The sequence below is a fragment of the Triticum urartu genome, chromosome 5A, assembly GCF_056163025.1.
Source record: "Triticum urartu cultivar PI428250 chromosome 5A, HENAU_Tu73, whole genome shotgun sequence".
In the NCBI taxonomy this organism is placed as follows: Eukaryota; Viridiplantae; Streptophyta; class Magnoliopsida; order Poales; family Poaceae; genus Triticum; species Triticum urartu.
Genome location: NC_141877.1, coordinates 582,509,577 through 582,521,107, shown reverse-complemented (window position 1 = coordinate 582,521,107; position 11,531 = coordinate 582,509,577).

Genomic DNA, 11,531 nt, shown 5'->3' with positions numbered 1-11,531 from the left:
CTTGGAGGTTGAGCAAATGGATGTGAAGACTGCATTCCTTCATGGTGAGTTGGAGGAAGAAATATACATGGAACAACCTAAGGGGTTTCTTGTGAAAGGAAAAGCAGACTATATGTGCAAGCTGAAGAAAAGTCTCTATGGCCTGAAACAAGCACCAAGACAATGGTACATGAAGTTTGAAACTGTCATGGGGGAGAAAGGCTACAAGAAGTGTAGCTCAGACCATTGGGTGTTTATTCAGAGGTTCTTAGGTGATGATTTCATCATATTATTGCTCTATGTTGATGATATCCTGATTGTTGGCAAAAATGTCTCTAGGATTGCTAAGTTGAAGAAGGAGTTGAGCAGATGTTTTACTATGAAAGACTTAGGTCCAGTAAAGAACATTCTCGCGATGAGAATTGAGCGAGACAGAAATTACAACAAGTTGTACTTGTCTCAAGAGAAGTATATTGAGAAGGTACTTCAGAAGTTCAGGATGGAAAATGCTAAAGTTGTGAGTTGTCCACTAGCAGCCCATTTCAAGTTGAGCAAAAAGTAGTGTCCTACCACTGATGAGAAGAAAAAGGAAATGCATCATGTTCCTTATGCTTCAGCGGTTGGGAGTTTGATGTATGCTATGGTATGTACAAGGCCTGACATTGCTCATGCGGTTAGTACTGTGAGAAGATTTATGTCCAATCCAGGAAGACCTCATTGGGAAGCCGTGAAGTGGATTTTGAGATATCTCCGGGGCAGCACAAATCTGAAACTTTGCTTTGGTGGTGGTGAAGCCAAGCTGGTTGCCTTTTCAGATTCTGACATGGCTGGAGATGTTGACAGAAAGAAGTCTACTTCAGGTTACTTGGTTACCTATGCAGGGGGAGCTGTGTCATGGCAAAGCAGGTTGCAAAAGTGTGTGGCACTGAATACAACTGAAGCTGAATTCATTGCAGTAATAGAGGCGATCAAAGAGCTATTGTGGCTGAAACGGTTGGCTTGTGAGCTTGGTTTTAAGCAAGACAAATATGTGTTGTTTTGTGACAACCAAAGTGTTATCCACTTAAATAAGAATGCAAGCTTTCATTCAAGGTCTAAGCATATAGAGGTCCATTATCATTGAATTCGAGATGTGTTGTATTATAAGAAAATGCAACTTGAGAAGGTTCACACCGATGACAATGGGGCTGATATGTTGACTAAAGTGGTGACAAGGAAGAAACTTGAAGTATGCCGCCGGCTCGCTGGCATGGCTACCGGAAGGCAGTGAGACCCTCCATGATGTCGGGAGGGGCAGTTTGTTGGGCTAAGTCCCTCCACATGGAGGTGTGTTGGCAGCCCAACATCAGCCCATAAGTCCAACACATGTCAGCCGTTGATCCTCGCTACATCCAATGGTTGAGAGTGCTTCCAAGTGAAGTGAAGCAAGGAGAAAACCCTAGCCAATCCACCCCTGCTGGTGGTGGCTGTCATTCGTGTGAGAGTGAGAGTGAGAGCACACAAGAGAAAACACAACCTGGGAGAGAGGAAGAAGAAGAAACAGAGGCTCTGTCCAGATTTGCTGCATCTGACTAGACAGTGTTCAAGCTGATGATTGGAGGCTCAAACGTGCTTGGATCGACCCCAAACTTGGTGAGCTCGTTCCTTACTTTGAGTACTTCAATCTGGTTAGCTGGTTTAAAGATTGGGCCAGTGGAGCATCAAATTTGAGAGTGATTTTGCCAGCTCTGACTGCTGCAGTTTCAGAACAGAGTAGTTTTGGGAGATGAACAGTTTGGGTAGGCAAATGATATCCGATTGAGCTTAAATTTGGAGGGGATGTCAAGAACTCATGTGTCTACTTGTTTGCCAAATTTGGTGCTGTTTGGTTCAGCGGTTTAAGAGCAGTTTACAAAACACTGAAGGGTACAGAAGCTGTGTAAACTCTGCTTTGCTGAAATCTTGCCTCTTGTGGCTGTTGTTGCTATTGGCGGTTGGCAACGTGGAGAGTGTGTTGTAAATCTTTCTAGAGGTTCTAGAGCAGACATTGTACTCATCATTCTCATAGTGAAGTTGCGTGGACCGGTCGGTCCACATCCGTGGTTTTTTTACTCCTCAAGTTAAGATGACTTGTTTATGTACAAACCACATAAACACTTTAATTTTCAAAAGAACTTTGACTTTCCAAACATATTTGGAACTAGGAATGGAGCTAGAATTGATAACATCGAGATACATTGATTTAACTATAAACTCCCTGGTCCTAGTAAGCTTCCAGCGCAACTGATCGGGCTGTTGAGACAGCTGAACCTCGATCAGTCTACTCACTAAATGGAGCCACGCTTCCCAACGATTACCGGCTAGCGTCCTCTTGAATTGAATATTAAGGGGGATGGACTGAAGTACCGTTGCAACGTAAGCATCACGACGTTGAACAATACTATAAAGAGACGGGTATTGAAGCGCGAGGGGTGTCTCTCCTAGCTAAGTATCCTCCCAGAATCGCATGTAAGCGTCATTTCCGATTATAAACTTTGTCCTATTGAAAAAAAGCTGATTTGACTCTCATGAGCCCTTTTCAAAAAGGCGAGTCCGTCGGCCTCGCTGTCACTTAGGACAAAGTTTTGGAATGAAGATACTTACTACGGAGAATCTGCGCCCATGTGGCTTCAGTCTCTACAGATAGCTTATACAACCACTTGCTGAGAAAACATATGTTCTTGACTTCAGGATTTTCAATGCCAAGACCCCCTTGGTCTTTTGGTCGACAAATAATATCCCATTTGGCGAGTCTGTATTTTCTTTTTATTTCATCATCTGCCAGAAGAATCGGGATCGATAGAAGTCCAGCCTTTTCCTAACTCCAACTGGAACCTCGAAAAAAGACAAGAGAAACATAGGCATACTCGTGAGAACCGAATTAATAAGAATTAATCAGCCTCCGTAAGACATGAGTTTGCCCTTCCAGCAATTCAGTTTCTTCTCAAATCGATCCTCGATGCACTTTCATTCTCTGTTTGTCAGCTTACGATGGTGAATTGGTATACCTAAATATGTGAAAGGTAAAGTCCACAATTCGCACCCAAACAATTGCCTATAAGCCTCTTGTTTCTCATTGGCTCTTCCAAAACAGAACAATTCGCTTTTATGAAAGTTAATCTTTAGCCCGGTCAATTGTTCAAATAAGCATAACACCAGCTTCATATTTCTCGCTTTCATCAAGTCATGCTCCATAAAGATGATCGTATCATCGGCGTACTGTAGGATAGATACACCTCCATCAACTAGATGAGGCACCAAGCCACCCACCTGAGCAACCTCCTTAGCCTTCCTATTAGAATTGCCAACATATCAACTACAATGTTGAACAAAATAGGAGACACCGGATCACCTTGTCTCAGGCCCTTATGTGTCTGGAAATAATGACCTATATCGCCATTCACTTTAATTCCAACACTCCCTTTTTGTGTGAAGGATTCTATCTGGCGTCGCCAGGCTTCATCGAAACCTTTCATACGTAAGGCCTGTTGAAGGAAAGCTCATTTGACTTTATCGTACGCTTTCTCGAAATCCACCTTGAAAACGACTCCATCTAATTTTTTCGTGTGAATTTCGTGGAGCGTTTCATGGAGGACCACGACCCCTTCTAGGATGTTTCTGTCCGACATGAAAGCAGTTTGGGAACGCTGCACCACAGAATGCGCAATCTGCGTGAGCCTATTAGTCCCAACCTTGATGAAAATTTTAAAACAAACGTTAAAAAGATAGATCGGCCTGAACTGCTAGGATGTTGGCAGCAACAACGTGCTCTCGCCGGAGCAACCCGAGGCCGTGCGGCGCCACCACCCGACGCTGGAGCCTCACCTGCGCCCAGGGTGCGTTGCCAGGACGATGCAGGGAGAGGCGGCAGTGTTTGCCGTGATGGCCGTCAATAAGCTCGAGATCGGCGGGCATGGCGCATCGCGGCTTGACCGCCACGAGCTGGCAAGGCAAACGAGAGACCAATGCGGATGGGAGCAGTTCAACGGCATGCATGTTTTTGATTTTCTTTTTCCTCTTGAAGTTGAAATTATTTTTGGATCGCTTACAAATTCTAGAATAAACTTGCCAAACTTTTTTCAATAAAGGGTGGATTTTATTGACTCAAAATGAAGCGTTAAGAGGATACAATCACTATGAACACACACCCGGCCTCTGCATAGTTAGGATGCACACAGCCAACACACACGCACACAAAAAAAACGCCAGCAACTAGCAAAGTCATATACGACCAAAACTATGCATAGACGAGAAAAAAAAATCCAAAATGATCAAATTCGTGATCGGCAAACTATAGCAATAACCTTGCCAATCTGTGCTGTGTTAATTCTGTACTTAAGTAGGGTAGTTTCAAATTCTTTTAATAATAAGTGCGTCTTATAGTTTGTTAATTCCTGGTGATAGCCCCGAAACCCCATCGTTGTATATGCTCTTTTCGTTGTTCTGTTGCCGGTTTCAGAAGTGCAAGAGCAGAGTTCATAGCATGTTGCATGCTCTTATATTTGGAGAGACAGAGACAGAGATTTTTGTATCTTGATGTTGGTGACGCCACTGCTGCTACACTGATGTGTGTGTGTGCGCGCGTGTGTGAGTTCATAGCATGTTACATGCTCCTATATTGTGTGTGTGTGTGAGTTCATAGCATGATATACTTGTGACCCCTCTCCACCCCCGAGTCTACCCCCTCTCCTCTCCTCGCGCCGTCCCCGCAGGCGGCCGGAGGAGCCCAGATCTGCCGCCCCTCGCCCCTCCTCGCCGCTGTCGACGCAGGTCGCCGGACAAAGCCCGCTCGGCCTAGGCGGCGGCGGGGCCTTCTCCTCCTGCCTGAGAGGATGGCGGCGCGGGACGCTTTCTTCTAGTGGCAGCGCGGCGTGGTGGCGTGACGACACAGGCTGGCGGCGGTGGCTGCTGGGCGTACGTGTCGTTGTCCTCTCCTGGGCCGGTGGCGGGGTCTGGTTTACGGCTCTCCCGTGGCGCGACTGGGGCTTGCGGGCGGCCCTGCTGCTCGCACGGCGCGGCTGCTGGATGGTCAGGTAGCGGCGGCCTGGATCCTACTTCCAGTCCCCGTAGAGATGGCGGCGATCCGTACACAAGACTTGATGGAGGTTCTTCGAACAGATCTGGGTGAAAACCTTGCGCTCGGCTGTATGCCAAGGCCGGTGATGGCGATGCTCTTCTGTGTCGTTCTTTTCTTGAAGACATCACCGTGGAGAAGCTCCAGACCTCTATCTGCTACCTCAAGGAGAAACCCTAAATCGGTAGATCAGATGACGGCGGCGCTCTTCGCCGTTTCCCCTTGGGGGCGTCAGTCTTGGAGGTGTGCACAGGCTCGAGGGACCAGCGGACAACATCTTTGGTGGAGCGGTGTTTCATCTCACGCATCAACGACTGTGGATCTCGACGGCGTGGCACAGTGAAGTCTCAGCGCTCAATGTATGTAGACGGACTCGCGCAGAAGGATGGTTGTCTGGCGTTGCGGTGGCGTCGATGGCAGACCTGACAAGGTCGTGGCGTCAGTACCTGCTCTAAAGATGGATCGGTGGAAGACGACGGCGGCGGCCTCTGAGAGTGCGTCGGACTGATGTGTGTCCGATCAGGTATATGGCTTGGTTGGGGCCTCCGATTTTAGATGTTAGGCTTAGGTGAGAGGTATGTTTCGTATTAGGCTCGGACTATCGGCACCACTTCATCAAGTGGGTAGAAGTAGCGACAAATGTTGCCCAAGATAATGGCTTTAGAATTATTGATGTACTACTTTGTAAAATCTTCGTGAATAATTAATAAAGTGGCTGCATGCATCACCCAGATGCAGAGGCAGGGGTCTTTCTCCTTTTCAAAAAAAAAGATGATATACTTGTATCTTAACTTCAGGTTGTTCCTTGTCCAGTCTCACATTGACATGCAGATCATTCTCTCCCTTTGGAGCATCTCCAACAGAAGTGCGGTAGCGCAGCACGCTAATTTTTTTGCAGCGTTAAAATAGCGTTTTACGCATGCAGGAGGGTGGCTGTTTTTTCAAGTGCTGCAAAATTTAGCGCGCCGCTGTAGCACTTCACTAGGCATGGTAAAATTCAACGCGCGCCCAGCCGGCGATTGGAAAAAATATGAAACAACACATACGGAAACATTCATAGTTCAAATTCATAGGATAGTTCAGGCCTCAAACCACAAGCAAGTTCATACAATGCTAAATAAAAATAGTTAAAACAATGCTAGACTACTCCTCGTCCCAGGTCGACGCACGTCCCAGGTCAATCTGGGCTTCTGCCAGTTCTTTTCGCTCACGCTTGCCGCCCGATGCACGACTCGTTCTCGGCGGCGATATCCTGCAGGAAGCGCTCGCGCCACACCGCCATGGCGTGCTCATCCGCCTCGGCGATGAGGAGGCAGCACTCCCGCCTCTGCTGGAGGCGGCGATCCTCGTCGCTGATTAGTCGTGGGGGAGGCGCGAGATCCTGCGGCTGCTGGCGCGTCCGCACGTCGCAGAAATTCATCTGCGACCGAGGCCGCCCGAGGTGCCATGCTGCCGCGTTGTACGCGTGGGCAGCCTCGTGGACGGTGTCGAATGTTTCGAGCCCGAGGCGTGTATTGCTGGAGCGGATCTCCGCGTAATACACTCTAAAGTGGCGGAGGCCGACGCCGCGATAGCCCGAGCTATTCCGGGGGCGCGGCGGCATGGCGGGGCGCTAGAACTGACGGGGGGAGAAGGCTCGAACGCGGCGGGGTGCTGGAAGAGTCGGTGGGAGAAGGTGTGGAGGCGGCGGCGGGGTGCTGGAAGAGGGGGGAGGCGCAGCGGAAGGAAAGTTTCTGGCAGTTGGCGGGCGCAGGCGCGCGGCTTTTAATCTAGCGCGATGGGCGTCGCACGTGGGCCAATTTATTTCGCGCGCCTACTGAAGCGCGTCGCGCGTCCTCTCGCGCGCCAACCTGGTGGTTTTTTCAGCGCCGTAAATTTCGCGTGCCTATTGGAGACACTCTTATGTGATTTATGTGAGATGGACATATATGCATATGACTTTTAACAATTTATGATGATGTTCTTATTCACTACTTGCAGTTTTCTATGTAAGAACATTTCAATATCCAAAGTGTCCGGATAGATGCTCTTTATAATATTTTCTTTTCTTTTCTTTTATTATCTCCTAAGGCATCTTCTCAAAGTATTTACAGTTGGCAACGGTTTTACATATTATGTCATGCTCAAACAAGTAACAGAGCACGAGGCAGAGCAATATCTGAATGTGGGCTGGGTTGCCACCACATTGGATTGATGTTGGTTCATTTGTTGCTCGTAATGCTTGGTAAGTTAGGGTATTACTACTCCTAATGCTTGGATTGATGTATGCTAAATTGATGTCCAAACACCTGCTTAGGCAAAAAGAGTATATACTTCTACTCGCATCCCTCTTTCCTGTTCCCTCTGCTCTGTAATGGTACTGTGGAAAAGGGGTCGCCTAGTTGGAAAGAGAGATAGGAGTACATGTTTCATTGCTTTCCTGTTTCTTTGTTTTGCTATATTTTCATCTTAGTTATAAACTCACTTTATAATTATGTGTTATTTTTCGCTAGAAACAGCAAAACATAATCTTAATTAACTGAAAAGTATATACATGAGCGGCCAGAAAGAAAGCACGAGGTGGATAATGTCTGATATTTTTAATTGCAAGAGTATTATCGTGCATCCTCCTTCGACAGTTAAATGGTTGGTTGGCATGTTTTTGCCGCCATGTCACCATTCTAATAGTGTACATCCAGTTGTAACTCATGGGCAATTATCTAATAAATGAAATAATTGCATGTGCCAACCCTCAGAATATGGGCAGCATTCAACCTCTTTACATGGACTCTTCAAATTATTCTTCACCATGCCACACTTCTTATATAAGTAGAGGTTTTGGTAATGTCGCTTTCTCTAGAATTGTAGATGTGCACTCTAAAAACATTGCCCATGCTCGCGTGTTTACTAAAACTAGGTGTTGGGGCGCGCCCGTGGCCCGCCTCTTGAGGGGGAGCTGGGCGGTGCCTGGTTGTAGTCGCCCCTTTAACATTGTTTTCTATTCTAATTAGTGTTTGAGATGATTGCTTATTAAGAAACTTAGCAGTAGAAATAGAAATATATATACAGAGAAAGCCCATTATGGATCTGAACATGAAACATTTGACTCAGAATAGTGCACTTAACATAAGCAGCAACATAGGTTTAGCGTCTTGAAAAGCATGTGATATGAGGTCCCAAAAGCAAACCATAGGTTATCACAGGATAGAGCATAATGAGGAGTACTTAGTGCTACATTATATTAGATTATATTGACACAGGGGCTGCAGTGTCTTCGATGGTGCATCTAGAGGCGGTGCACGGTGAGAACCAGGTGGCGCTTTGAAGTGATCCTGAAACGAAATGCACAAATGTCTCCTTCGCGAATGTTGGCGCGGCGACGAAACTCGGACCAGTTGGTGGTTATAGTGTTCCTAGCATGATCCGACATTCGGCAAGCAGATGGCCGTCTGCAAGTGTGACCACGAGTGTATCATTGTTTGGATCAATGTAGTCCAGCAGGTTCTCTTCAGTATAGTTAACCTGAAAATACTGATAGAAGAAAGCAAGATATTTTGCATGGACATAAATTATTGTGTGATATGAAAGATAAGAGCGTGTTCTATGGATATTAATGATATTAATGGTGATAGTAAAGTACTGTTATTGACTACACGTCTTGAGGACCCATATTTATGAATGCTCAAATAAAATGGCTGATGAAAGAACAAGAAGAAGTCAATATTTCTGGTGTCCAATTGACAATTTGAGTATGTACAGCCTAGCATATGAACAGAGAGCAAACCAATGAAAAAAATGTTGTAGCAAAGTTTATCTGCAGTGCAAGGGTTGTTGATGCCATTGAGCTAGCTCATTTGGTCCGCATTTTGACATTTGCACATCTGCGCATGGACATGAGCATTCGTAGTGATGCTATTTATATGTATCAGCAAGTCAGACGGATAAGCCCAGAAATACTAAGATTATATGAGCTGAATGGTTTTAACTGAATGGTTTTAATAATATTGGAGGGTGATAGGAATGATAGACATCGATCGGGAGAACCGGCAGGAGTAACTACTCTGTACATGGATTTGGTAACTTGCTTCTGCCAAGGCACACCTTAAACAACACTTCTTGCTCCTTCACCGGCTGCATATCAGACGATCAAGATGAATCAGGAGATAATCTGGCTTGACAGCTCTCGACGACTGGAACCAGTACACTGTCGCCATCTTATCGATGCTCAGCGTGACACCCTCCTCGCTCGATGGGAGGCGGAGCACCTCGTGGTAGTGCTGCAGTTGGAGGGCGGCGCCATCGTTGCTCCGCCTGGTTGCACTCCTCGCCGTGGCGCAGCTGTGCGGCATCGTTGTGCCCGCATCGCGGCAGGTGCGTGATTCAGACCTCTTTGTGCGCAGCCCACGTCGATGCGGCACTGTGCGGCGTGCAGCCCCGTCGCAGCGGCAGCAACAACACGATTGCCCTGTTTGCCAATGTGGAGCTTCATAATATATTGATGCCCTCAGCTTACCAACGCTCACCCTACTTGTGCCTACTCAAGATCCTCACCATCGCTGTGTTCAAGCCTCTGCTATTTTAACCATAAATCATGCAACACGAGGCAAGACGGCGCCATGACCTCTGCAGCAGATCGCAAGGAGATGTGTTGGTATGGATAAACGAGTGACATCATCATATTCTAAAGCGCACAAATTTCCCATTGGTGCGTAAGCAAGATCTTAGGAATAAAAGATGAATTCCCTGGTCTAATCCCATCACTAAGTTCATCACCAATGCCGAACCTAAAATCCCCCGCAACCGTCCAAACCGCACGTGTTAGAATTATGTCGAATATTATTGTACAAGGTAGATTACAGTTGGACTTGGTTTGGACTATGTGTAGATAGGGTAGGAGTTGTGTCCTAATGGGAAACTTGTATCCTAATAGGACACTTGTATCCTGGCCTCTCATATATATCAGGTGTAGACACACGATGTAACATATGCCAACATAATAGCACCGGAACGCAGGAGGAAGCCGGCGGCATGTGCCGGTGTCCAGGGCGACCGGGTGCGGTATTGTAGCGGTGTCATGGGGAGGAGCGCTCATAGTCAGGCCCCGGGGATGTAGGCATATCGGTGAATCTCGTTAACAAATCTCGGTGTCGTGTTCGTATGGTTGCTTGATCCTCAGATGATCGACGGTATGCCTCGAATTTATTCTAATAAGTGGTATCATGAGCAAGGTTCAAAGAGGACATGGTGTTGATCTAGAGGATGGTCGACGGAGACGACGGAGTTCTGCGTGAACAGATCATGGCCGTGGCAGCAAATCGATGGCATCGTCAGTGAGTTGCAACGAGGAAGATCCAGAAGCGGGGCTGTCGGGTTGTTTCGAGAAGCGATCGGAAGGGACGACGTGTGGCTTGTGTTATGAAGCGATCGGAATCAGCGGTCAGGCTAGGCAAGATCAGATCAGCGGAAATGGCGGCGGCTTAACGCGCGTGCGTTGGACGGACTCGGCGATTCTGCGCGATTGGAGGCAGCGGCTGGCACAAGGTCGAAGCCCATGTGGGCTGCTATTGTGCGGCCCAACGCGGATGCAAGGCGCGCGGTCTGAGCCCAAGGAGCAAAGCTGGGCATGAGCCAGCAAGGCAAATAGAGGTCCAGGCGTCCAGCACAAGGCGCGGGGTGAAGCAGGAGGCCGTCTTGGCTGAACGCGAGCGCAGCCAGAGCTACGTGTACGAGATATGTTGGAAAAACTATCGATTCCCAAATGGTGCTGCAACGTGTTGGAATACGGGATCCATTGGTTGGGATCACATTGATCTCACGTGTGAACAAAATAAAAGAGTAAGAGAACAAGAGTTGGTCAAGGAAGTCCACGTGGTGCTATGGTTGTAATAAAGTTGATTGAACTGGTTGTTACACGTGCACGGATACTGCCGAGGGCTATTTCTGAAGTTCTTTGCATGTTACGTTGAGATGGCAGATTGGCGGTAATGGTGTTATTCGACAGTGCAGTCAGACGGAAATTGAGGTGCGTTGCACAAAGAGGAGCATGCTAACACAGGGCGTCAAGGCAATGCACAGTTGTGCGAGGAGGACACGACGCAGGGTGAAGCATGATTGCAGCCGGATAATTCGGCTGGGTCGGACTGTACTGTCTGACGGATTGACGGGGATGTCGGTCAAAGCAGAAGAGGACGGTGATTTCAGCGACAACGACATAGGAGTGTGATGCTGATGGTGGCTGACTTCTGGGGTGTGGAAACACGTGGTGCAGGCTTGAGGGCTTGTGCGGCTTCAACAAACTATTGCGCGGGGTTGATTCAAGAAGGTGCACATGAGAGCTTGGAGTCGACAGGGCGCGGGAGGGGGTGGCATGTACAACCACCATGGAGTCATGTTGAAGGTGGAGTAGGAGTCTGATGGATGACTTCACTCTGAGTTGATGGAGGGGCTACGGCGTAAGTTAACGGAGAGTCGAAGCCTGTTT